The following is a 24,781-nucleotide window of genomic DNA, read 5'->3' on the forward strand; positions in this document are numbered from 1 at the left end:
GAAGATAACAAATCTTCCAAATTATGTTGAACAGCAACGCTATGGTCCTAAAAGCTAGAAGAAGGCATAGGAGGACAAAAAAATAGCACAGAATGAGCCCAAAATCTGTATAGGTTTAATCTTGAAGTTATAGCTTGAGATACAAAAGAAAAATTGTTAGGTAATTGCTTGAATCTTCTAGACATAGAACTGAGAAGGAATAAATCTCTATTATAGAAGTTTTGCAAGTAGTACAGAATAATAAGTAAATTAAATAATACAGAATAATAAATAAATTAAAGCTAAAAAGACACTTTAGCCATGTTGATAAGGAATCAGAGAGACTTGCCAGAATCAGAGGAGAATAAAGCCATCCACCCCCTCCTGAGAAGATGTCTCCTTGAATCTCCTGGGCTTCATTGGAAGAAAAAACTCAAGACCCTATGAGGGGAGACATACCCAGGTTTAATGACATAAAGAAGAAAAAAGTGGCAAAAGTGGACTCTCAGATGGGAGAGTGAGCAGGTTCAAGACCCAGCTTTGAATGGAGATTACAGATCTCAAGCTTTTATGGGTATCTGTGGATATTGGATGGCTGTTCCTGGAAAAGTGGGTTAATGTGCCATTAACCTCTGGAGACTGGGGTATATGTCATCATTTCTCCCACAGCTGGATGGTCAGATGAGGGCTGTGGTCTGTGGGCCACTGTGAGTGTAACTCAGTAAGATTCAGCTACATGATACAAACCATTATAATCACTTCAGTACACCCAGATGCAGTTCCTTTTTAACATACAACCTGTGGGCTCAGCAATCCCAGCCTGACATCTGTATCAGAGTCAGGGAGCCTGGGCTGTATTTCACAAATACAATCAGGGATGGAGTCACAGACAATCAGAAAAAGCTTAGGGAAGCAAAGTTCCTTTACTCTAAGGTCCTAAGAGATGGAGTGACTAAAGGCCAAGAGGGGCTCATAGAAGAGAGCTCATATCCATGAACAAGGGTCAGCCAGCATGTGGGAGCACATGGTGCGGGAGAGGGGATGCATGGGGGTTACTTCATGGCTGACTGGTGCCTCGGAGCACTCATGGTTCTCAGGCAGGAAAGAACAAGGAGAAGAGCGTGTGTCAGGAACTAACTCATCACACTGGCTTTCCTAGCTACCACAGATGGATGCTCAAACCTCACCCGGCAGCACACCACTGCATTTAACAGGCACAGTTCTGCATCCTAGTGAGAGATCCCAAGTCCGAATTCTTTCTGTTTTAATAGGTAGCATTTTGCTAAGGAAAGTAGATGAGTAAAAACCTATGCAGTTACTGGAAATATCAGCAAAAAGTATGTTAGACGAAACAGAGATCATCAGACAAATTATATAAATAAAGACCAAAGCATGCAAGACATCATAGTTTGTCATTTTTGTTCTTGTTAGGGATCAAACTCTGTCTCCGCACCAAAATCAGCACATCAGAGTCACAGTTTCCAGTCCTCCACAGGTGACTGCACCTGATAGAGGATCTTTAAAGAGATAACTTAGGAAAAATGGAGTTGTCAGGGGGAGTGTGATCCAATGACCCATGTCCTCATAGAGAAAGGAGACTAGGTGAAGCACAGGGCAAGGGTAGACAGGGAGACACAAGCCAGCGTAAGCTAAGGAGTGAAACTCCAGAGTTATTCAGACCGCCAGCCTCCTGCATGGTGAGGAAATCATTTCCTCTTATTGAAGCCACTGAGTTTTGCTCCTTTATGAAGGCTCTGCAACCTGGTAATGTGATTAGTGTCAACAGTGTGTGTGTGTGTGTGTGTGTGTGTGTGTGTGTGTGTGTGTGTGTGTGTGTGTGTGTGTGTGTGTGTGTGTGTGTGTGTACACAGTGCACTTCTGAGAGACCTAAACTTTAAATGGTGACCCATCCATTTTATCTTGAACTCTGTCCTCATAGAAATCTAACATTTCCAGGCCTAGCGATAGTAAGAAGTCTTCCAACACAGAAATACCAGCTGGGTGTCCATCCACATGTTAGGCTAATAACTCCAGTATGTATTCAGGCCACTTTCAGCCTAAAATTCTCCAGCACTGGACCACACACATTATGCTGGACATAACAGATAGAACAGACACTGAGAAGTCACAAAAAACAGGAAGCCACACGAATTGGTACCAAGATAACTTCCTGGATTTTTTTCCAGGAAAACAACCTATACATCTTTAATAGGAAAATGTAAAGTTTATTCTAAAACACTAGAAAGAAAAGCAGGGCAGCTATGGATAGTTTAAACCAGTTCTGCCCAGTCCTCTCTAGAGGATTACAAGGGAGATTCCAGGGAAAATGACAAGAACAGCAATTGAATTCATATTGATAAGCTAAACTCAAACAGAGCCTTCACTGTAACCTACACCCTAACCCATCCACCAGGCCATAGTAAATGATCCCAGCACATAGAAATCGAGCAAAAGAGTTGGCTGTATTTTAGTGTCAATGTACCTCTGCACTATGTCTGAATTTTATGTGGATTTTGTGCACAGTTGGTGGTTATACCTTGGATCTGGAATGACTAGAGATTCAAGGCCTTCCATGTGGCACTTTTCAGAGATAGAGCGCTAGGGAAGGGTTTGGATCTTGAGGAGTTTGACCTCTTCAGTGAATTGACCCATTGATATATTCATAATTGATTTCAGCTAGTGGAAAGTGATGGGACCTAGTTGAATAGAATGGGTCCCAAGAATCCTATATCCTCTCCTCTCTCACTACCCTTCCTCCATCTTTCCCTCCCTCCCTCTCTTCCACTACCATCTTGGTGTGGTCAGTGTTGCCCTACTATGTGTTCCCACCATCATGTTCTCGCTCAACACCACCCACAGTGACCATGGACTGAAGCCTAAAGAGCTGCTTCGGAACCAGCTCTTCTGTATCACCTGCCTGGTGCACCTGCGGGGCAAGAAGAGCAGGTGCATCATGGCTCTGCCGCCACTGCTTCTGGCCAAAGGCTTCCGCACGACTGAAATTGTTCAGTATTGCAGGTATGGTCATACCAAAGGAAAGGCGAAGAGAAATGTTCAGTCATCAATTGGTATTTATTAGGAGATTCTAAATCATCTCTTGGCAAGTTGGAAGAGAGAGAGGAAAGATACAGACAGAAAAGCACAGGAATGGGAAGAAAACAATGGTACATATTAAAATGTCTGTGGGACTCTGTCCTATTCAGGTGGAACTAAGTGATGTGAATTCTTAGGAGCGGAGCTGTCTCAGCCCTCATATTGCGGTTTGTGGTTGGAACTCCTCAGAGAGAAAAGCTGGAATCATCCAAGTAGAAAACACAGGAAGCCAGAATGCAGGAAGAAAGTCACACCATCTATGACCCAGGAAACGCAGAGTACAGGCCTGACTGTTGAAGAGGCTGGAGGAAAGCCACCATCTCTGCGATCCAGGAACAGAGAGGTAGCAGCCACTTAGCAGCAGCATTGCTTCTGACAGCAGCACTTCTGCTGACAGCAGCACTTGCCACAGCCACAGCACTTCCCACAGCCACAGCCACAGCCGCAGCCACAGCCACCACAGGAGTTGCAGCAGCTGCGGCGGCAGCAGTAGATGATGGGGGAGCAGCAGGCACAGCAGCGACGGCAGCAGCCACAGCAGCCACAGCATCTACCACCACAGCCACAGCCACAGCCACCACAGCCACAGCCACAGCCACCACAGCCACAGCCACCGCAGCCACCACAACCTCCACAGCCACAGCAACCCATGTTGTTCGTAGACAGTACTCAGGTGAGGTGAGGTGAGGATGGAGGACTCGGGAGATGAGTGGAGGTCTGATTCCCTGTCTGCTGGGCGGGCCTTAAGTACCAAAGCTGGGACAGGAAGGTGGGTCAGGTGACCACTTCCTGGTTGTCATCAGGCCTGCTGCCCAGTCAGGAGTCTCACCAGCTCCTATTTACTTCCTGATCTAAATGTCTTTGTTGTCTTGTTTTTCCATTTCTTTTCTCTTTTCCTAAAACTATGAACACAAAAGGCCTCCAATGCCTAGGCAGCACCACAGTAGGCAGGGACGGACTGGCTGTCAGCAGAATGGGCAGCCTTCTCTGTCTCCCCCAGGGCCCATAACCTGGGGCTTGACGTGAGCCGTGGGTGAGCTGTGGGTGGGGCTCACAGACCACAGGCAACTCCTGGGCCCAGATGCAACTGGGCTTTGGAGATGTCACTATGTGGAGTTAAGGCTCAGTCCCTCCTCCAGAGAGCCTGCCATACAAAGTCACACTGCAGACTAGGGATGGAAAGCTAGGATCACATTCTAAGGTCACACTCAAGGGCAGACCTCACCATGGCTCTGTGGAGCGGTGGGATCTGCAGGGGCTGGAGTCTTACTCCCTGCCTCTTCAACACACTGTGATTGGTCTTCTGTACAGCCAGGCCTTGGTGACTGTTTTAAAACCAGAAATCAATCCTTCTAGATGCTCATATCCCAGTGATGTTTTTCTGGGTGTTTTGCTTTGGAAACAGAATTCACTTTTTTATTCCTTAATGGGGTAATAGTAAGCTGTGTGTCATAGGTTAGTAGCTGCTAAGCAACTTGACTGGACTTTCTACTTGGGCTCATTCATTCATTATTTTTATTCTGCGCCCAGGGCTTGGACCCAGGGCTTGGGCACTGTCCCTGAGCTTCTTTGTTCAAGGCTAGCTCTCTACCACTTGAGCCACACATCCACTTCCAGGATTTTTAGTGATGAACTAAAGATAAGAGTCTAACAAATGTTCCTGCCTGGGATGGCTTCAAACTGAGATCTCAGAAGCTCTCCTTCCTGAATAGCTGGGAATACAGACGTGAGCCACCAGCACCCAGATACTTGGGTTCTTTTTAATTAGCTAGCTGAATGAGGTAGCATGCTAGACTTTTAATAGAGAGCTTAATGTATTACTGAAAGAAGAGCAATATTACAGGAACATTCTTGAAATAGGGATCAGATCATGTGAACTCACTGATTTTCCTCTGTGTACTGATATGAAACATACCAGGACTAACAAGACATGACCATTCTTGAACAGCAGTATGCTCTGTTTGCATGGCTTCTGCTCTCCTACTCTGCTCTGCCTTTTCGCCTCTCCCCTCCCCATCTCAATGATATGATGTGAACTCTGGGATTTGCCCTGATAGCAAGGTGGCATACCACTTGAGCCACACTTGCAGCTCTCTACCTCCAAGAGTTCTTGCTAAAGCTTGGCAATTTCCACTGGATGTGTGCAGAGAAAACCATGGGAAAGAATGAGATGTTGCTACAAGCAACCTGAATCTACTGAAGGCAAAATCTGACAGATTCAGAAAGGGAAAAAAAAAAGCATTCACAAATGTGCGGGGTCATATGAGGTGTGTAAGGGGCACACTTGGCAGGCCTCAGGTGACCCTGCTGTGCAACCTGCAATAACAGCTACAAGGAAGTGACCTCGGGGCACGCATCCTGCGTCACGCCCTTTCCCTTTCCCAAGATGGTACTTAAGGGCTGCCCAGCAGAGGGGAATCAGACCTCTCCTTCCCTCCTCAATCTTCTCACCTCACTTCACCCGAGTCCTCTCTCCTGACACCATGGGTTGCTGTGGCTGTGGTGGCTGTGGCTGTGGTGGCTGTGGCTGCGGTGGTTGTGGCTGTGGCTGCGGCGGCTGTGGCTGTGGTGGCAGCTGTGGTGGCTGCTGTGGCTGCTGCCGTGAATGCTGTGCCTGCTGCTCCCCCAGGTGCTGCTGCTGCCGCCGCTGCTGCTGCAACTCCTGTGGCTGTGGCTGTGGCTCCTGTGGCTGTGGCTGTGGCTGTGGCTGTGGAAAGTGCTGTGGCTGTGGGAAGTGCTGCTGCTGCCAGCAGAAGTGCTGCTGCCAGAAGAAATGCTGCTGCTAGGAAGCCATCTGACCCCTGGACAAAGCCTTCAGGTACCTGGAATGAGTGATTCCCCTTCTCTGCCTGCTCCTCTGGGGTTGAACATTCCACCCGTGACATGTGCTTGCAGCCAGCGCAAAGGAACCTCACGTTTCTGGAGGAGGTTTGTATGCTGACAACACTTGATAATAACCAACCAGAGTAACATGTGTGTGCCTTTCTCTGTCCATTGCAATTCAAATCATAGCCATGACAACATGGTCAAGAAAGTTTATGTTTCCCTTTTTTCTGATACCTCTAACTTTGTATCAATGTTCCATAGCATTGCCATGGCTGTATACACCAAACCACTCTTATTTTAATAAATTACCCTAAATCTCCCTCATGGTGTCTTCTCTTGTGCATCTTCTTCACTCTGCAGGTCTAACCTGGCTCTCCATGAGAAAAATGAAGTCTATCTCAACATGTAGGTCAACACTCTATGTGCAAAGGTAGCAAAGAGCCAAGAGTTCAACAAATACTTCACAGTACCAAAGAATCATGCGTTGTTGAGAAAGTGGAAGTCTTCTGCTCAAGCAGGGCATGTTCTTGAAGCACACAGTAGAACTACAGATCCAAAGCACACAGTGGGATCACAGACTCAAAGCACAGAGTGGGGAACAGTAGGAGAATAACAAAGGAGGGGGTAACAATGCTCCAGAAGAAGTGAACTCTTTACCTTACTCATGTAACTGTAACTCCTCGGTACAGCATCGCTACAATAAAATTTAAAAAAATTTAAAAAGCACACTGTGGGACCACAGAGTCGAAGTATACAGTGGGACCACAGACTTGAAGCACACAGTGGGACCACAGACTCGATGCACACAGTGGGAACACACACCACACCTTTCCTTTCTTTTCACCTACTGTGAAGGAGGTGAGCAGCTTGTACCCTAGGATGCTGCCTGTCTTGTTTTGCTGCCTTGAAACAGGTCAACTTTAATTGGATCTAATTACTGAGACCTCTGTAATCTTTCATTTTATGTTGAATGTCTCAGGTATTGAATAGTAGAGAATAAAATAAAACTCCCTAACAAATCTAATCATTTATCCCTAACTGCATTTTCTCTTGTTACACATTCACCATGCTCCCTGATGCTATTCCAGAGTGATTCTACTATATTAGCACAAAGGAAGAGTGAAAGAAGGTTGGGTGAGAGACCCTGGTGGGGTTGGGCACTGAGTCTGGTCCCACACAAGCCATTTTCTGGTGCAGGCCCCACATGGGGAATTTCCTTGTCAGTGAGAACTTCACTGGGCATGGGATAGGCACTTACAGAAATGGATCTTACATGGTGAAATGGGAGGGCCAAAGGAAGTACAAGGTTGAGAACCACTAACCACCTTCAGAAAGGGAGCCCACAGAAAGCCAGTATCCTTCCCTTGTGGAAGTCAGGAGACAGGATTGCAGGAGGGTTTGTAGAGGAGCTTCCCAGGTTCCAGGTGTGTTTGGGCACCTACTTGGGCTGTCTTCCATTCCTTGTCTTCCTGGAGTGGAAATGGAGAATCCAGTGGCCTCTGGCTGCCCAGAGCACCTTCCCTACTGCCAGCCTTTATGACTGAGCGCTGGAATTCTTCCATTCTAGTTCATGCCTCCCCCAGTGCTAACCACAGCCAGAAGATAGGGGAAAGGCAGGTGGCCAAAGTCAGTCCAGCTCCTCCCAAGACAGCTCGAGAACACATTCAGTCAGTTTGCCAACACCAACATCTTGATCAGAACTCTGGGATGTGCTTTTCCTCCTAGGATCTCAGGCCCTGTTCTTCAGTTCTTTCTCTCCTTGTCCCACTCGCTGGAAATGTGAGTTTGGACCCAGTCAGTGAAAGTAGGCCACAGGATATACTGGAGTGTGAATCGTCAGTGTTGATCAGCTTTCAGAAGATAATTCAGGAGACATGGAGCAAGGATTATATCTTTAGAAGAGATATCACATACAGTCACAAGAGAAAACACAGGCAAGGCCCAGGGGAGCAAAGTTCATGCATGCTCGAGTCTGAGAGAGGGAGTGCCTGCGGGCAGAGTGGTCATGAGGGAAGGAGTAAAATAGTCAGCCATGAGGAAGCGCACAGCAAGGGAGAATCCATGTGCTGGTTTGTGGCTCTAAGGGTGGAACTTACAATCCAAATTCATCCAAGGATGTGATCAGCATCTCCGTGTTACTCTGAGCTCCACCCTAGGAGGTCAAGGAAAGAAGCTTGTGGCAGGGAGCAATCTCAGCACACTGGTGGCCCTGGCTACCAGGGAGGGGTCTCTGTCTTCATAAAGCAGTGATGCGCAGACATTTGCTTTTCAAAGTGCATTTGCTCTGCATTGTGCTGGGTGTTAGTGGAGACATCAAGCTAGAATTCTTTCTGTTCAATAGGTGAAAAATCTGTAATGGCTACCAGACACAAAGGCAAAGATACATGCATACATTACATAAGTGAAGAACAGAGAATTTAAGTTTGTTGTGTTGTATTACTCTTCTATTAGCTACTGAACTCTGTAGTTCTCACATTGATATGTCAAGGTTGTAACTCTGAGAATGTGACTGTACTTATATAGAGAATCTTTAAAAAGATGATTAAGGATGAGTGTTAATCCCATATGACTGATGTCTTAAGCAGAAGAGATATAGGCATGCAAAAGAGGAAGATAAAAGGAGTTCAGGTAGTTTAAGCCAAGGAGAGCCTCCTCTGAGCAATCCAGACTAGCTGATTACCTTCATCTTGGACAACCAGCCCCCAGAATCAATTCCCTTACTTAAGCCACCTACTAGGGGGTACTTAATGGAAGCCCCTGAATTCCTTAGTGATTGTCATAAGTATCCACCATACACAGGGATGTGTGTGGTGAGCAGTGGACCAATTCAGGTCTTATGGCTTAGGCCAGTCTGTGTGGTAAATGCCCTTGGCAATCAGCAGACAGAAATATGCAGCAGTTGAACCCACAGTACAGAAATGCATTCTCAGAGTGGTTTCTGGTTGGATTTTTTAATACCAAAAACATTCTCTTCCTGGTATGCTCTAAATTATTTCCCAATCACAAAAGCTGTCTTGAGGACATCACAAGAAAATCAGATAGGATAATGCTTGGGAACTGTGATAGATATTGAAGGAGGCTGGAAGAGCTCTTTGGGGTTCTAGACCACATCTGTACATACGCTTAGCTGAGATGATGTCTGGTAATGCCTCTCTAAGTAGGCTCTGATGGGTGGGGGGAAGGTCTATGTTTTGGTTTTCAAAACAGCACAAATATGGAGGTAAAGCCCACAGCCTATATTGAATGGAATTGTCCTATTTCTCTCTCAGCCCTGTCCATTATTGGTGTATAGAAAAGCTACTGCTGTTCAAGTGTTGATTGTATGTCCTGTGATACTGCAGAAACTGTTTATCAGACCTAGGAGTTTGGGGTGGAATCTTTAGTCTTTATAGGACCAAGCTCTCTACAAATAGCAATGATTTGGTTTCTTGTTTCTCTATGCCAATCACTTTCACTTACTTTTCTTGCCTTAGCCGCTTAGGCGGTGGAGATAGGAAGATTGTGGTCCAGAGCCAGCCTCGGGAGAAACGTCTGGGAGACTCTTAATTTCATTTACCCAACAAAAGCCAGAAAGGATGCTGTGGCTAACGTGGTGGAGTGCTAGCTTTGAGCACAAATGCTCAGGGACATTGCCCAGGTCCTCAGTTGAAGCTCCATGACTGGCACAACAAAAGAAAAATCTCAGACTCAATGCTTCCTTGCCTTAGCAATGGGATTCCCTCCTGGCCACAGAGAGCAGCGCTTTGAAAACTAGAACACCCACACTTTCAGATGCCACCCGCCTCTCATGGTGCCTCGCAGAGCATTTCATGCTAGGACTTAACTCCTCTGTAGACAGCTGGAACAAATGTCAGGAGTGTCACCCTACCTGTCTCTCTGCTACCTGGCTCCACAGGAAGGGCCAACCCCCCCCCTTCCTGCCAGACATCTCCAGAAGCTTCAGCTGGTGTCTAAGCCACTGTAGTGCTGCACAGTATGTACTTCTCTGTGGAGCCCTACAGGACATGCTTCCTCTCCTTACACTCTAGGCAAGATGTCACATGACTCCTTGAGCCATGAGCATTCCTAATTCCAGGTCCCAAGGATAAGTTCGTCTCCAACAATAGAGACCCTCTCAACATAGCATCAAATAAATGCACTCTGAGAGAAGGGAAAACCCATGTCACCAAGGCTAATCTTCCATGCTAGAGCAGCTACTGCCTCATAAATCCCTGGACTGGGATTAAGGGCTGCAAGATGGGTGGGGTTTTCCCTCAGTGAGAATTGGCAATTGGTCGCAATCCTGTCCATTTTACCCTGTAATGGAGTGTTTGTGTAACCACCCACTTCAGGGGAGCCAGAGATGGGCTTGGAACACGGCTTTTCTACACTGGATTTGTTTGCCTGTGGTTTTATACTTCCCACCACTAATGACTCTGTGGCTCTGAATTTTTTTCTTCTCTTTCTGGTTTCAAAATGTGCTCTTCTGTATTCCAGGAGATTTATTTATTTGTTGTTGGTGTTGGTGGTAGTGGTCATGGGTCTTGAACTCAGGGCTTAAGTGCTGCCCCTGACTTTTTTGTTGTTGTTGTTCAAGGCTAGTTCTCTACCACTCTGAGCCACAACTCCACTTCCAGTTTTTTGGTGGTTGATTGATGATAACCACCTCATGGACTGTCCTGCCCTACTGGTGTTGGACTATGTTCCTCAGATGTCAGCCTTCTGATTAACGAGGATTACAGGCAAGAGCCACCAGCACCTGGCTTGGAGGTTTATTATTCACAGAGTAAAATGATAAATGTTTTTAAACCACCAACTTGTCCCCCCTCCTTCTGATTTGAGAATTGTTTTACAGGCTAGTTACACAATCTAGGAATGCTCAGATATGGGCTTTGGGGAAGTAATTTAGATTCCTTTTAAAGAGACCTCTTCACAGTTGGTTCTGTTTGTTGTTTTCATTTCTCATTAAAATTTTTACTATCTTTAAGTAGTTGTACAAAGGAGGTGACACATAACAAGGCAGTTTATGAATACAATGCATGCTGATTAGTGTTCCTCTCTTCAATATTCTCCACCCACCCCTTCCCTTACTTTTCTTAATTCTGTGGTATAGACAATAAGTTCTTGACTGCATTCTCCTCCCTTCATTCCTTTCCTCCCTTGGTCCCATGTTCCACCTCCCCCTCCTAATTTAGAGATTTTTATCCAGAAGGTTCTGACCACACTGATGAATTAATCCTCCCTCCTCTCTCTCTGTTTTTCCTAAATACCAAGAAGTTACCCTCTTTGCTCCACTGACAAAGACGATCTCTGAAACTGTGAGCCAGCCAAGCGTGTCTAATCGGAGGATCATCTCTCAGGTAGTCCGGCACAGCAATGAAAGCTGACTATGACATGCAACTACCACTAGCAAAACTCCCTCAGGAAAGCTGACTCCGCTGGTTAATGGAGACACACATAGCATGGCCTGGGTCTTGTGCCTGCAGTGTGAGGAACAGAGGGGCCTCCTGGCTGCTCCCAGGGCTGCTGGCCTACTCTGCTACCACCGCTTCCCACCAAAGACTGGTCAAGACAGATTGCTCAGCATGGGGGACATGGTCACGCCAAAGGAAAGGCAAAGAGAGCTTTTCAGTCATCAACCAGCATTTATCGGAGATTCAAAACAAGTGAGGATAAAGAGGAAGCAGAGAAGATACAGAAGGAAGAGCTCAGGAACAGGAAGGAACGGGTGGTACCCACGGAAAGGAACGTGGAACTGTGTCCTGCCGCAGAGATGCGGACGTCTTAGGAGCTAGCTTGAAAAGACAGGAATATCGCACACAAACCTAAGTCAGGCCACGTGTATACATTCCAGGAGTCTATACTTGTCTAGGAGAGAAGTAAGAGGGCAAGGGCAAAGTCATGGTCTGACACCAGAGACAAGCAACCGCCTAGCAGCAGCATTTCTTCTGGCAGCAGCACTTCTGCTGACAGCAGCACTTGCCACAGCCACAGCCACAGCCACAGCCACAGCCACAGCCACCACAGGAGTTGCAGCAGCTGCGGCGGCAGCAGTAGATGATGGGGGAGCAGCAGGCACAGCAGCGACGGCAGCAGCCACAGCAGCCACAGCATCTACCACCACAGCCACAGCCACAGCCACCACAGCCACCGCAGCCACAGCCACAGCCACAGCCACCACAGCCACAGCCACCACAGCCACAGCCACAGCCATCACAGCCACAGCCACAGCCACCACAGCCACAGCCACCACAGCCACAGCCACAGCCATCACAGCCACAGCCACAGCCACCACAGCCACAGCCACCACAGCCACAGCCACAGCCATCACAGCCACAGCCACAGCCACCACAGCCACAGCCACCGCAGCCACCACAGCCACAGCAACCCATGTTGTTTGTAGAGAGGACTCAGGTGAGGTGAGCTGAGGACTGAGGACTCGGGAGATGAGTGGAGGTCTGATTCCCCTGTCAGCTGGGACAGGAAGGAGGGTCAGGTGACCACTTCCTGGTTGTCATCAGGCCTGCTGCCTAGTCAGGAGTCTCACCAGCTCCTATTTACTTCCTGATCTAAATGTCTTTGTTGTCTTGTTTTTCCATTTCTTTTCTCTTTTCCTAAAACTATGAACACAAAAGGCCTCCAATGCCTAGGAAGCACCACAGTAGGCAGGGACGGACTGGCTGTCAGCAGAATGGGCAGCCTTCGCTGTCTCCCCCAGGGCCCATAACCTGGGGCTTGATGTGAGCCGTGGGTGAGCCGTGGGTGGGGCTCACAGACCTCAGGCAACTCCTGGGCCCAGATGCAACTGGGCTTTGGAGATGGCACTATGTGGAGTTGAGGCTCAGTCCCTCCTCCAGAGAGCCTGCCATACAAAGTCACACTGCAGACTAGGGATGGAAAGCTAGGATCAGATTCTAAGGTCACACTCAAGGGCAGACCTCACCATGGCTCTGTGGAGGGGTGGGATCTGCAGGGGCTGGAGTCTTACTCCCTGCCTCTTCAACACACTGTGATTGGTCTTCTGTACAACCAGGCCTTGGTGACTGTTTTAAAACCAGAAATCAATCCTTCTAGATGCTCATATCCCAGTGATGTTTTTCTGGGTGTTTTGTTTTGGAAACAGAATTCACTTTTTTTTCCTTAATGGGGTAATAGTAATCTGTGTGTGATAGGTAAGTAGCTGCTAAGCAGCTTGCCTGGACTTTCTAAAGAACAAGTTACTTGGGCTCATTCATTTACTCATTCATTCATTCATTCATTATTTTTATTTCTGTGCCCAGGGCTTGGGCACTGTCCCTGAGCTTCTTTGTTCAAGGCTAGCTCTCTGTTACTTGAGCCATATATCCATTTCTTGATTTTTGGTGGTGAACTAAAGATAAGAATCTAACAAATGTTCCTGCCTGAGATGGCTTCAAACTGAGATCTCAGAATCTCTCCTTCCTGAATAGCTAAGAATACAAACATGAGCCACCAGCACCCAGATACTTGGGTTCTTTTTAATTAGCTAGGTGGATGAGGTGGCATGCTAGACTTTTAATAGAGAGCTTAATGTATTACTGAAAGAAGACCAATATGACAGGAACACTTCTTGAAATAGGGATCAGATCATGTGAACTCACATGTTTTTCGTCTGTGTAATGATATGAGATATACCAGGACTAAAAAGACATGACCAATCTTGAACAGCAGTATGCTCTGTTTGCATGGCTTCTGCTCTCCTACTCTGCTCTGCCTTTTTGCCTCTCCCCTCCCCATCTCAATGATATGATGTGAACTCTGGGATTTGCCCTGATAGCAAGGTGGCACACCACTTGAGCCACACTTGCAGCTCTCTACCTCCAAGAGTTCTTGCTAAAGCTTGGCAATTTCCACTGGATGTGTGCAGAGAAAACCATGGGAAAGAATGAAATGTTGCTACAAGCAACCTGAATCTACTGAAGGCAAAATCTGACAGATTCAACTGATGTTATGAAGTAAAGAGCACCTCAAAATGTGAGCCTCTCCTGGATTCCTTCCACAGTGGCTTTCGAGGGGGAAAGTTGATATGAGCCAGTGTGCGGGATCCTATGAGGGGTGTAAGGGGCACACTTGGCAGGCCTCAGGTGACCCTGCTGTGCAACCTGCAATAACAGCTACAAGGAAGTGACCACGGGGCATGCGTCCTGCGTCATGCCCTTTCTCTTTCCCAAGATGGTATTTAAAGGCTGCCCAGCAGAGAGGAATCAGACCTCTCCTTCCCTCCTCAATCTTCTCACCTCACTTCACCCGAGTCCTCTCTCCTGACACCATGGGTTGCTGTGGCTGTGGAGGTTGTGGTGGCTGTGGCTGCGGTGGCTGTGGCTGTGGTGGCAGCTGTGGTGGCTGCTGTGGCTGCTGCCGTGAATGCTGTGCCTGCTGCTCCCCCAGGTGCTGCTGCTGCCGCTGCTGCTGCTGCAACTCCTGTGGCTGTGGCTGTGGTTCCTGTGGCTGTGGCTCCTGTGGCTGTGGCTCCTGTGGCTGTGGCTCCTGTGGCTGTGGGAAGTGCTGTGGCTGTGGGAAGTGCTGCTGCTGCCAGCAGAAGTGCTGCTGTCAGAAGAAATGCTGCTGCTAGGAAGCCATCTGACCCCTGGGTGAAGCCTTCAGGTACCTGGAATGAGTGATTCCCCTTTTCTGCCTGCTCCTCTGGGGTTGAACATTCCACCCGTGACATGCGCTTGCAGCCAGCACAAAGGAACCTCACATTTCTGGGGGAGCTTTGTATCCTGACAATACTTGATAATAACCAACCAGAATAATATATATGCACCTTTCTCTATCAATTACCATTCAAATCCCTGCAGTGACAAAATTGTCAAGACAGTTTATTGTTTTCCTTCCTTTAGATGCCTCTAACTTTGTATCCATGGCCTGTATTTCTCATAGCATTGCCATGGCTGTATACACCAAATCACTCTTATATTAATAAATTACCCTAAACTACCCTCACAGCGTCTTCTCTTGTCTGTCTTTTTCACTCTGCACTTCTAACCTGTTTGTCCATTAAAAAAATGAGCTCTATCTCAACATGTGAGATCAATACTGCACGTGCAAAGCTAAATATGTGGTTTGCAGAAGACACAGCTAGATGGGTGAGACCCTAATCCTCTCAGGACTGCTCTGGTCAGGGAGGGTATGTTCTAGAACTGCATAGTGGGGTCGTAGACCCTCCTCTTTCTCTTCTTTTCACCTGTGACTAAAGACGGAAGCAAGTTTGTGCTTTCACTTGTTCTACGCCGTATTCTGCTCCCTCACCACCACCTCAAATACAACTGAGACAAACAACAATGCACTGAAACCTCTGAATGGAAGAGACAAAATAGACCTTCTCTCTTTCCCCACTGATTGCCTTGGATATTTTATTCTACAAATAGGAAGCTGGAGACTAACCAGTACCCATAGAGGCTATCCACATACACAGGGCACTTTGTGCTCCAATGCATTTCTTTTGCTAAACTCCCACATGGCACTCTGACTCTTTGCTATGGAGATACCATATTCCAGAATCATTCTGGCATATGTAGTAGCAATATCAGAATAAAGGAAGGTGGGTGGAGATCAAGGCAAGGCAGCCCCTTGAGATCTGATCCCCAGGTATGCAAAATCACCCTAAGCAGATCACACCAAAGATGGGAAATGAAACAGGAACTCTGAGAGAATGGAATGGGAGAAACAAAGGAAACAGGAGTTTAATCACCAAGAACTACCCCTGAAACGATGACCAAGGAAGTGCCGCTTGGAAGCTCCTCGTTATTCTTCCGTGGAGATCAGGAAGGTTTTGCACGAGTCTTCCACAACCAAGGCTTCCAGGTTGAGACTGGGTACCTAGTAGAGTAGACTCCATTCCTTTTCCACGTGCTGAAGCCTTACCTTCTAGAAGCCTTAGCCTATTCTGAGCATCATATTCACATTCAGCCTATAGAAAACACACTAACTCCTGACTCTCTGATTCATTCTGCCCTCCTATATCCATCCTCAGAGCTTTTTCCTTCCAAAGGAAGTAGACCTCAGCCAGCAGGAGGGTTGTGTAATGAGCCCATGTCCATCCAGCTCATCCTCAGACAGGTTTGCCTCACTAAGGGATCCCTAAGTCATTTTCCTACACAGTGATCCGAAGAGCGCTGGAATGTGAGCCCATCCTGGGATCTAAGACCTCATCGTTCTTCTTAAAAAAATAAAACATGCTGTAGCTAGATACCAGTGGCTCACGTCTGTAATCATAGCTACTCAGGGAGCTGAGATATGAAGATAATGGTTCAAAGCCAGCTTCGGAACATTGTCCACAAGACTCTTTCCTTCCATTAACTACGAGAGTCAGAAGTGGAGCTATGGCTCAAGTGGTAGAGTCCCTACCACTGAGCACAAAAGCTCAGGGATAGTGCTCAGGCCCTAAGTACAAGTCTCAGGACTTGCCACTCCCTAATCCCCCCATATACACACAATTTTTTTTCATACTATATCTTGAACTCAAGGCCTCATGTTCTCGCTTGGTTTGTTTGTTCATGGCTGTCCAGATTTTTGCTGGTTAAATGTCAATGGAGTCATGCACTTTTCTGCCTGAGATAACTTTGAACCATGATCCTCTATAATACATCTTCTGTAATACGCCTTAACCTTTGGACCTGCTCTCATCTACCTGTTTCCCTTTAGGAACAATTGCTTGCTCTTAAGAAAAAACTTCATTTGTTTGCAAATAATAAACTGTCAACATCTCCTGATCTCTTACTTACAGGTTTCTCTCTCTACCTTAGTTTTTAACCCAAACAGTATTTAAGACAGAATAAAACAAATAAAGGTCCTTTGACCACATAGAACTTGAAGGTCTGAGGCAGAATTTACTGCCATTTAGGCTTTACACATTATTTCTTTGGCTACACATGAATCAGAAGTTGTAGAAGTTTCATTCTAGCTAGGGCTGATGAAGATAATTCTTCCAAGTTATGTTGAACAGCAAGAAGCTAGAAGAAGGCATAGGAGGACAAAAAAATAAGCACAGAATGAGCCCAACATCTGTATTGGTTTCATCTTGAGGTTATAGTTTGAGATACAAAAGTAAAATTGTTAGGTAATTGCTTGAACCTTCTAGACATAGAACTGGGAAGGAATAAATCTCTATTGTACAAGTTTTGCAAGTAGTACAGAATAATAAGTAAATTAAATAATACAGAATAATAAATAAATTAAAGCTAAAAAGACACTTTAGCCATGTTGATAGGGAATCAGAGAGACTTACCAGAATCAGAGGAGAATAAAGCCATCCACCCCCTCCTGAGAAGATGTCGCCTTGAATCTCTTGGGCTTCATTGGAAGAAACAACTCAAGACCCTATGAGGGGAGACATACCCAGGTTTAATGATATAAAGAAGAAAAAAGTGGCAAAAGTGGACTCTCAGATGGGAGAGTGAGCAGGCTCAAGACCCAGCTTTGAATGGAGATTACAGATCTCAAGTTTTTATGGGTATCTCTGGATATTGGAATGGCTGTTCCTAGAAAAGTGGGTTAATGTGCCATTAACCTCTGGAGACTGGGGTATATGTCATCATTTCTCCCACAGCTCGATGGTCAGATGAGGGTTGTTGTCTGTGGTCCACTGGGAGTATAACTCAGTAAGATTCAGCTACATGATACAAACCATTATAATCACTTCAGTACACCCAGATGCAGTTCCTTTTAAACATACAACCCGTAGGCTCAGCAATCCCTGCTTGACATGTGTAGCAGAGTCAGGGAGCCTGGGCTGTATTTCACAAATACAATCAGGGATGGAGTCACAGACAATCAGAAAAAGCTTAAGGAAGCAAAGTTCCTTTACTCTAAGGTCTTAAGAGATGGAGTCACTAAAGGCCAAGAGGGGCTCACAGAGGAGGGCTCATATCCATGAACAAGGGTCAGCCAGCATGTGGGAGCACATGGTGAGGGAGAGGGGATGCATGGGGGTTACTTCATGGCTGACTGGTGCCTCGGAGCACTCATTGTTCTCAGTCAGGAAAGAACAAGGAGAAGAGCGTGTGTCAGGCACTAACTCATCACACTGGCTTTCCTAGCTACCACAGATGGATGCTCAAACCTCACCCGGCAGCACACCACTGCATTTAACAGGCACAGTTCTGCATCCTAGTGAGAGATCCCAAGTCCGAATTCTTTCTACTTTAATAAGTAGCATTTTGCTAAGGAAAGTAGATGAGTAAAAATCTATGCAGTTACTGGAAATATCAGCAAAAAGTATGTTAGACGAAACAGAGATCATCAAAGTATACAAATAAAGACCAAAGCATGTAAAACATCATAGTTTGTCATTTTTGTTCTTGTTAGGGATCAAACTCTGTCTCCTCACCAAAATCAGCACATCAGAGTCACAGTTTCCAGTCCTCCACAGGTGACTGCACCTGATAGAGGATCTTTAAAGAGATAACTTAGGAAAAATGGAGTTGTCAAGGTGAGTGTGATCCAATGACCCATGTCCTCATAGAGAAAGGAGACTAGGTGAAGCACAGGGCAAGGGTAGACAGGGAGACATAAGCCAGCGTAAGCTAAGGAGTGAAACTCCAGAGCTATTCAGAACGCCAGCCTCCTGCATGGTGAGCAAATCAGTTCCTCTTATTGAAGCCACTGAATTTTGATCCTTTATGAAAGCTCTGCAACCTGGTAATGTGATGAGTGTGAACAGTGTGTGTGTGTGTGTGTGTGTGTGTGTGTGTGTGTGTGTGTGTGTGTGTGTGTGTGTACACAGTGCCATTCTTAGAGACCAAAACTTTCAATGGTGACCCATCCATTTTATTTTGAACTCTGTCCTCATAGAAATCTAGCATTTCCAGGCCTAGGTATAGTAAGTCTTCCGACACAGAAATGCCAGCTGGGTTTCCATCCACATGTTTGGCTATTAACTCCAGTATGTATCCAGGCCACTTTCAGCCTAAAATTCTCCAGCACTGGACCACACACAGTATGCTGGACATAGCAGAGAGCACAGACACTGAGAAGTCACAAACAACAGGAAGCCACAAGAATTGGTACCAAGATAACTTCCTGGATTTGTTTCCAGGAAAACAAGCTGTACATCTTTAATAGGAAAATGAAAAGTTTATTCTAAATCACTAGAAAGAAAAGCAGGGCAGCTATGGATAATTTAAACTGGTTCTGGGTGGTCCTCTCTAGAAGATTACAAGGAAGATTCCAGGGAAAATGACAAGAACAACATCCTAAATGTGCAGAGATAGCTGAATTCATATTGATAAGCTAAACTCAAAGAGAGCCTTCACTGTAACCTACACCCTAACCCATCCACCAGGCCATAGTAAATGATCCCAGCACATGGAAATCGAGCAAAAGAGTTGGCTGTATTTTAGTGTCAATGTACCTCTGCACTATGTCTGAATTTTATGTGGATTTTGTGCACAGGTGCAGATGTTGGCTGTTATGCCTTGGATCTGGAATGACTAGAGATCCAAGGTCTTCCGTGTGGCACTTTTCAGAGATGGAGCTTTAGGGAAGGGGTTGGATCTTGAGGAGTTTGACCTCTTCAGTGAATTGACCCATTGATATGTTCATAATTGATTTTAGCTAGTGGAAAGTGATGGGACCTAGCTGAATAGAATGGGTCCCAAGAATCCTATATCCTCTGCTCTCTCTCTACCCTTCCTCCATCTTTCCCTCCCTCCCTCTCTTCCACTACCATCTTGGTGTGGTCAGTGTTGCCCTACTATGTGTTCCCACCATCATGTTCTGCCTCAACTCCACCCACAGTGACCATGGACTGAAGCCTAAAGAGCTGCTTCGGAACCAGCTCTTCTGTATCACCTGCCTGGTGCACCTGCAGGACAAGAAGAGCAGGTGCATCATGGCTCTGCCGCCACTGCTTCTGGCCAAAGGCTTCCGCACGACTGAAATTGTTCAGTATTGGGGATATGGTCATACCAAAGGAAAGGCGAAGAGAAATGTTCAGTCATCAATTTGTATTTATTAGGAGATTCTAAATCATCTCTTGCAAGTTGGAAGAGAAAGAGGAGCGATACAGACAGAAAAGCACAGGAATGGGAAGAAAGCAATGGTACACATTAAAATGTCTGTGGTACTCTGTCCTGTTCGGATGGAACTCAGTGATGTGAAATTTTAGGAGCGGAGCTGTCTTAGCCCTCATATTGCGGTTTGTGGTTGGATCTCCTCAGAGAAAAGCTGGAATCATCCAAGTAGAAAACACAGGAAGCCAGAATGCAGGAAGAAAGTCACACCATCTATGACCCAGGAAACGCAGAGTACAGGCCTGACTGTTGAAGAGGCTGGAGGAAAGCCACCATCTCTGTGATCCAGGAACAGAGAGGTAGCAGCCACTTAGCAGCAGCATTGCTTCTGACAGCAGCACTTCTGCTGACAGCAGCACTTGCCACAGCCACAGCCACAGCACTTCCCACAGCCACAGCCACAGCCACAGCCACCACAGGAGTTGCAGCAGCTGCGGCGGCAGCAGTAGATGATGGGGGAGCAGCAGGCACAGCAGCGACGGCAGCAGCCACAGCAGCCACAGCATCTACCACCACAGCCACAGCCACAGCCACCGCAGCCACAGCCACAGCCACCACAGCCACAGCCACAGCCACCACAGCCACCACAACCTCCACAGCCACAGCAACCCATGGTGTCAATAGAGAGGACTTCAGGAAAGGTGAGGATGAAGGACTCGGGAGATGAGTGGAGGTCTGATTCCCTGTCTGCTGGGCGGGCCTTAAGTACCAAAGCTGGGACAGGAAGGTGGGTCAGGTGACCACTTCCTGGTTGTCATCAGGCCTGCTGCCCATTCAGGAGCCTCACCAGCTCCTATTTACTTCCTGATCTAAATGTCTTTGTTGTCTTGTTTTTCCATTGCTTTTCTCTTTTCCTAAAACTATGAACACAAAAGGCCTCCAATGCCTAGGCAGCACCACAGTAGGCAGGGACGGACTGGCTGTCAGCAGAATGGGCAGCCTTCGTTGTCTCCCCCAGGGCCCATAACCTGGGGCTTGATGTGAGCCGTGGGTGAGCTGTGGGTGGGGCTCACAGACCTCAGGCAACCCCTGGGCCCAGATGCAACTGGGCTTTGGAGATGTCACTATGTGGAGTTGAGGCTCAGTCCCTCCTCCAGAGAGCCTGCCATACAAAGTCACACTGCAGACTAGGGATGGAAAGCTAGGATCACATTCTAAGGTCACACTCAAGGGCAGACCTCACCATGGCTCTGTAGAGGGGTGGGATCTGCAGGGACTGAAATCTTACTCCCTGCCTCTTCAACACACTGTGATTGGTCTTCTGTGCAATCAGGCCTTGGTGACTGTTTTACAATCAGAAATCAATCCTTCTAGATGCTCATATCACAGTGATGTTTTTCTGGGGGTTTTGCTGTGGAAACAGAATTCACTTTTTTTCCCTTAATGGGGTAATAGTAAGCTGTGTGTCACAGGTAAGGAGCTGCTAAGCAGCTTGACTGGACTTTCTAAAGAACAAGTTACTTGGGGTCATTCATTCATTCATTTATTCATTCATTCATTATTTTTATTCTGCGCCCAGGGCTTGGGCCCAGGGCTTGGGCACTGTCCCTGAGCTTCTTTGTTCAAGGCTAGCTCTCTGCCACTTGAGCCACACATCCACTTCCAGGATTTGTAGTGGTGAACTAAAGATAAGAATCTAACAAATGTTCCTGCCTGGGATGGCTTCAAACTGAGATCTCAGAAGCTCTCCTTCCTGAATAGCTGGGAATACAGACGTGAACCACCAGCACCCAGATACTTGGGTTCTTTTTAATTAGCTAGGTGGATGATGTGGCATGCTAGACTTTTAATAGAGAGCTTAATGTATTACTGAAAGAAGACCAATATGACAGGAACATTTCTTGAAATAGGGATCATATCATATGAACTCACACATTTTCGTCTGTGTACTGATATGAAACATGCCAGGACTAAAAAGACATGACCATTCTTGAACAGCAGTATGCTCTGTTTGCATGGCTTCTCCTCTTGTAGTCTGCTTTGCCTTTTCGCCTCTCCCCTCCCCATCTCAATGATATGATGTGAACTCTGGGATTTGCCCTGATAGCAAGGTGGCATACTTCTTGAGCCACACTTCCAGCTCTCTACCTCCAAGAGTTCTTGCTAAAGCTTGGCAATTTCCACCGGATGTGTGCAGAGAAAACCATGGGAAAGAATGAGATGTTGCTACAAGCAACCTGAATCTACTGAAGGCAAAATCTGACAGATTCAGAAAGGGAAAAAAAAAAAGCATTCACAAATGTGCTGGGTCATATGAGGTGTGTAAGGGGCACACTTGGCAGGCCTCAGGTGACCCTGCTGTGCAACCTGCAATAACAGCTACAAGGAAGTGACCTCGGGGCACTCATCCTGCGTCACGCCCTTTCCCTTTCTCAAGATGGTACTTAAGGGCTGCCCAGCAGAGGGGAATCAGACATCTCCTTCCCTCCACAATCTTCTTACCTCACTTCACCCGAGCCCTCTCTCCTGACACCATGGGTTGCTGTGGCTGTGGCGGCTGTGGCTGTGGCTGTGGCTGCGGTGGCTGTGGCTGTGGTTGCGGCGGCTGTGGCTGTGGTGGCAGCTGTGGTGGCTGCTGTGGCTGCTGCCGTGAATGCTGTGCCTGCTGCTCCCCCAGGTGCTGCTGCTGCCGCCGCTGCTGCTGCAATTCCTGTGGCTGTGGCTGTGGCTCCTGTGGCTGTGGCTCCTGTGGCTGTGGCTCCTGTGGCTGTGGCTGTGGCTCCTGTGGCTGTGGCTGTGGGAAGTGCTGTGGCTGTGGGAAGTGCTGCTGCTGCCAGCAGAAGTGCTGCTGTCAGAAGAAATGCTGCTGCTAGGAAGCCATCTGACCCCTGGATGAAGCTTTCAGGTACCTGGAATGAGTGATTCCCCTTCTCTGCCTGCTCCTCTGGGGTTGAACATTCCACCCGTGACATGTGCTTGCAGCCAGCGCAAAGGAACCTCACATTTCTGGGGGAGCTTTGTATCCTGACAATACTTGATAATAACCAACCAGAATAATATATATGCACCTTTTCCTGTCAATTACCATTCAAATCCCTGCAGTGACAATTGTCAAGACAGTTTATTGTTTTCCTTCCTGTAGATGCCTCTAACTTTGTATCCATGGCCTGTATTTCTCATAGCATTGCCCTAGCTGTATACACCAAACCACTCATATATTAATAAATTACCCTAAACTACCCTCACAGCGTCTTCTCTTGTCTGTCTTTTTCACTCTGCACTTCTAACCTGTTTGTCCATTAAAAAAATGAGCTCTATCTCAACATGTGAGATCAACACTGCACGTGCAAAACTAAATATGTGGTTTGTAGAAGACACAGCTAGATGGGTGAGACCCTAATCCTCTCAGGACTGCTCTGGTCATGGAGGGTATGTTCTAGAACTGCATAGTGGGATCATAGACCCTCCTGTTCCTCTTCTTTTCACCTGTGACTAAAGACGGAAGCAAGTTTGTGCTTTCACTTGTTCTACGCCGTATTCTGCTCCCTCACCACCACCTCAAATACAACTGAGACAAACACCAATGCACTGAAACCTCTGAATGGAAGAGACAAAATAGACCTTCTCTCTTTCCCCACTGATTGCCTTGGGTATTTTATTCTACAAATAGGAAGCTGGAGACTAACCAGTACCCATAGAGGCTATCCACATACACAGGGCACTTTGTGCTCCAATGCATTTCTTTTGCGAAACTCCCACATGGCACTCTGACTCTTTGCTATGGAGATACCATATTCCAGAATCATTCTGGCACATGTAGTAGCAATATCAGAATAAAGGAAGGTGGGTGGAGATCAAGGCAAGACAGCTCCTTCAGTTATGTCCCCCAGGTATGCAAAATCACCCTAAGCAGATCACACCAAAGATGGGAAATGAAACAGGAACTCTGAGAGAGTGGAATGGGAGAAACAAAGGAAACAGGAGTTTAATCACCAAGAACTACCCCTGAAACGATGACCAAGGAAGTGCCGCTTGGAAGCTCCTCGTTATTCTTCCGTGGAGATCAGGAAGGTTTTGCACGAGTCTTCTACAACCAAGGCTTCCAAGTTGAGTCTGGGTACCTAATAGAGCAGACTCCATTCCTTTTCCACGTGCTGAAGCCTTACCTTCTAGAATCCTCGGGCTATTATGAGCACCTTACTCACATTCAGCCTATAGAAAACACACTAACCCCCAACTCTCTGCTTCATTCTTGCCCTCCTATATCCATCCTCAGAGCTTTTTCCTTCCAAAGGAAGTAGACCTCAGCCAGCAGGAGGGTTGGGTAATGAGCCCATGTCCATCCAGCTCATCCTCAGGCATGTTTGCCTCACTAAGGGATCCCTAAGTCATTTTCCCACACAGTGATCCAAAGAGCGCTGGAATGTGAGCCCATCCTGGGATCTAAGACCTCATCTTTCTTCGTAATAAAATAAAGCATGCTTTAGCTAGATACCAGTGGCTCACGTCTGTAATCATAGCTACTCAGGGAGCTGAGATATGAAGATAATGGTTCAAAACCAGCTTCGGAACATTGTCCACAAGACTCTTTCCTTCCACTATCTACGAGAGTCAGAAGTGGAGCTATGGCTCATGTGGTAGAGTCCCTACCATTGAGCACAAATGCTCAGGGATAGTGCTCAGGCCCTAAGTACAAGTCTCAGGACTTGCCACTCCCTAATCCCCCCATATACACACAATTTTTTTTCATACTATATCTTGAACTCAAGGCCTCATGTTCTCGCTTGGTTTGTTTGTTCATGGCTGTCCAGATTTTTGCTGGTTAAATGTCAATGGAGTCATGCACTTTTCTCCCTGGCTAACTTTGAACCATGATCTTCTATAATACATCTTCTGTAATACACCTTAACCTTTGGACCTGCTCTCATCTG

This window comes from Dipodomys merriami, unplaced genomic scaffold, assembly GCF_024711535.1.
Source record: "Dipodomys merriami isolate MVZ:Mamm:240054 unplaced genomic scaffold, mDipMer1.0.p SCAF_1, whole genome shotgun sequence".
In the NCBI taxonomy this organism is placed as follows: domain Eukaryota; kingdom Metazoa; phylum Chordata; class Mammalia; order Rodentia; family Heteromyidae; genus Dipodomys; species Dipodomys merriami.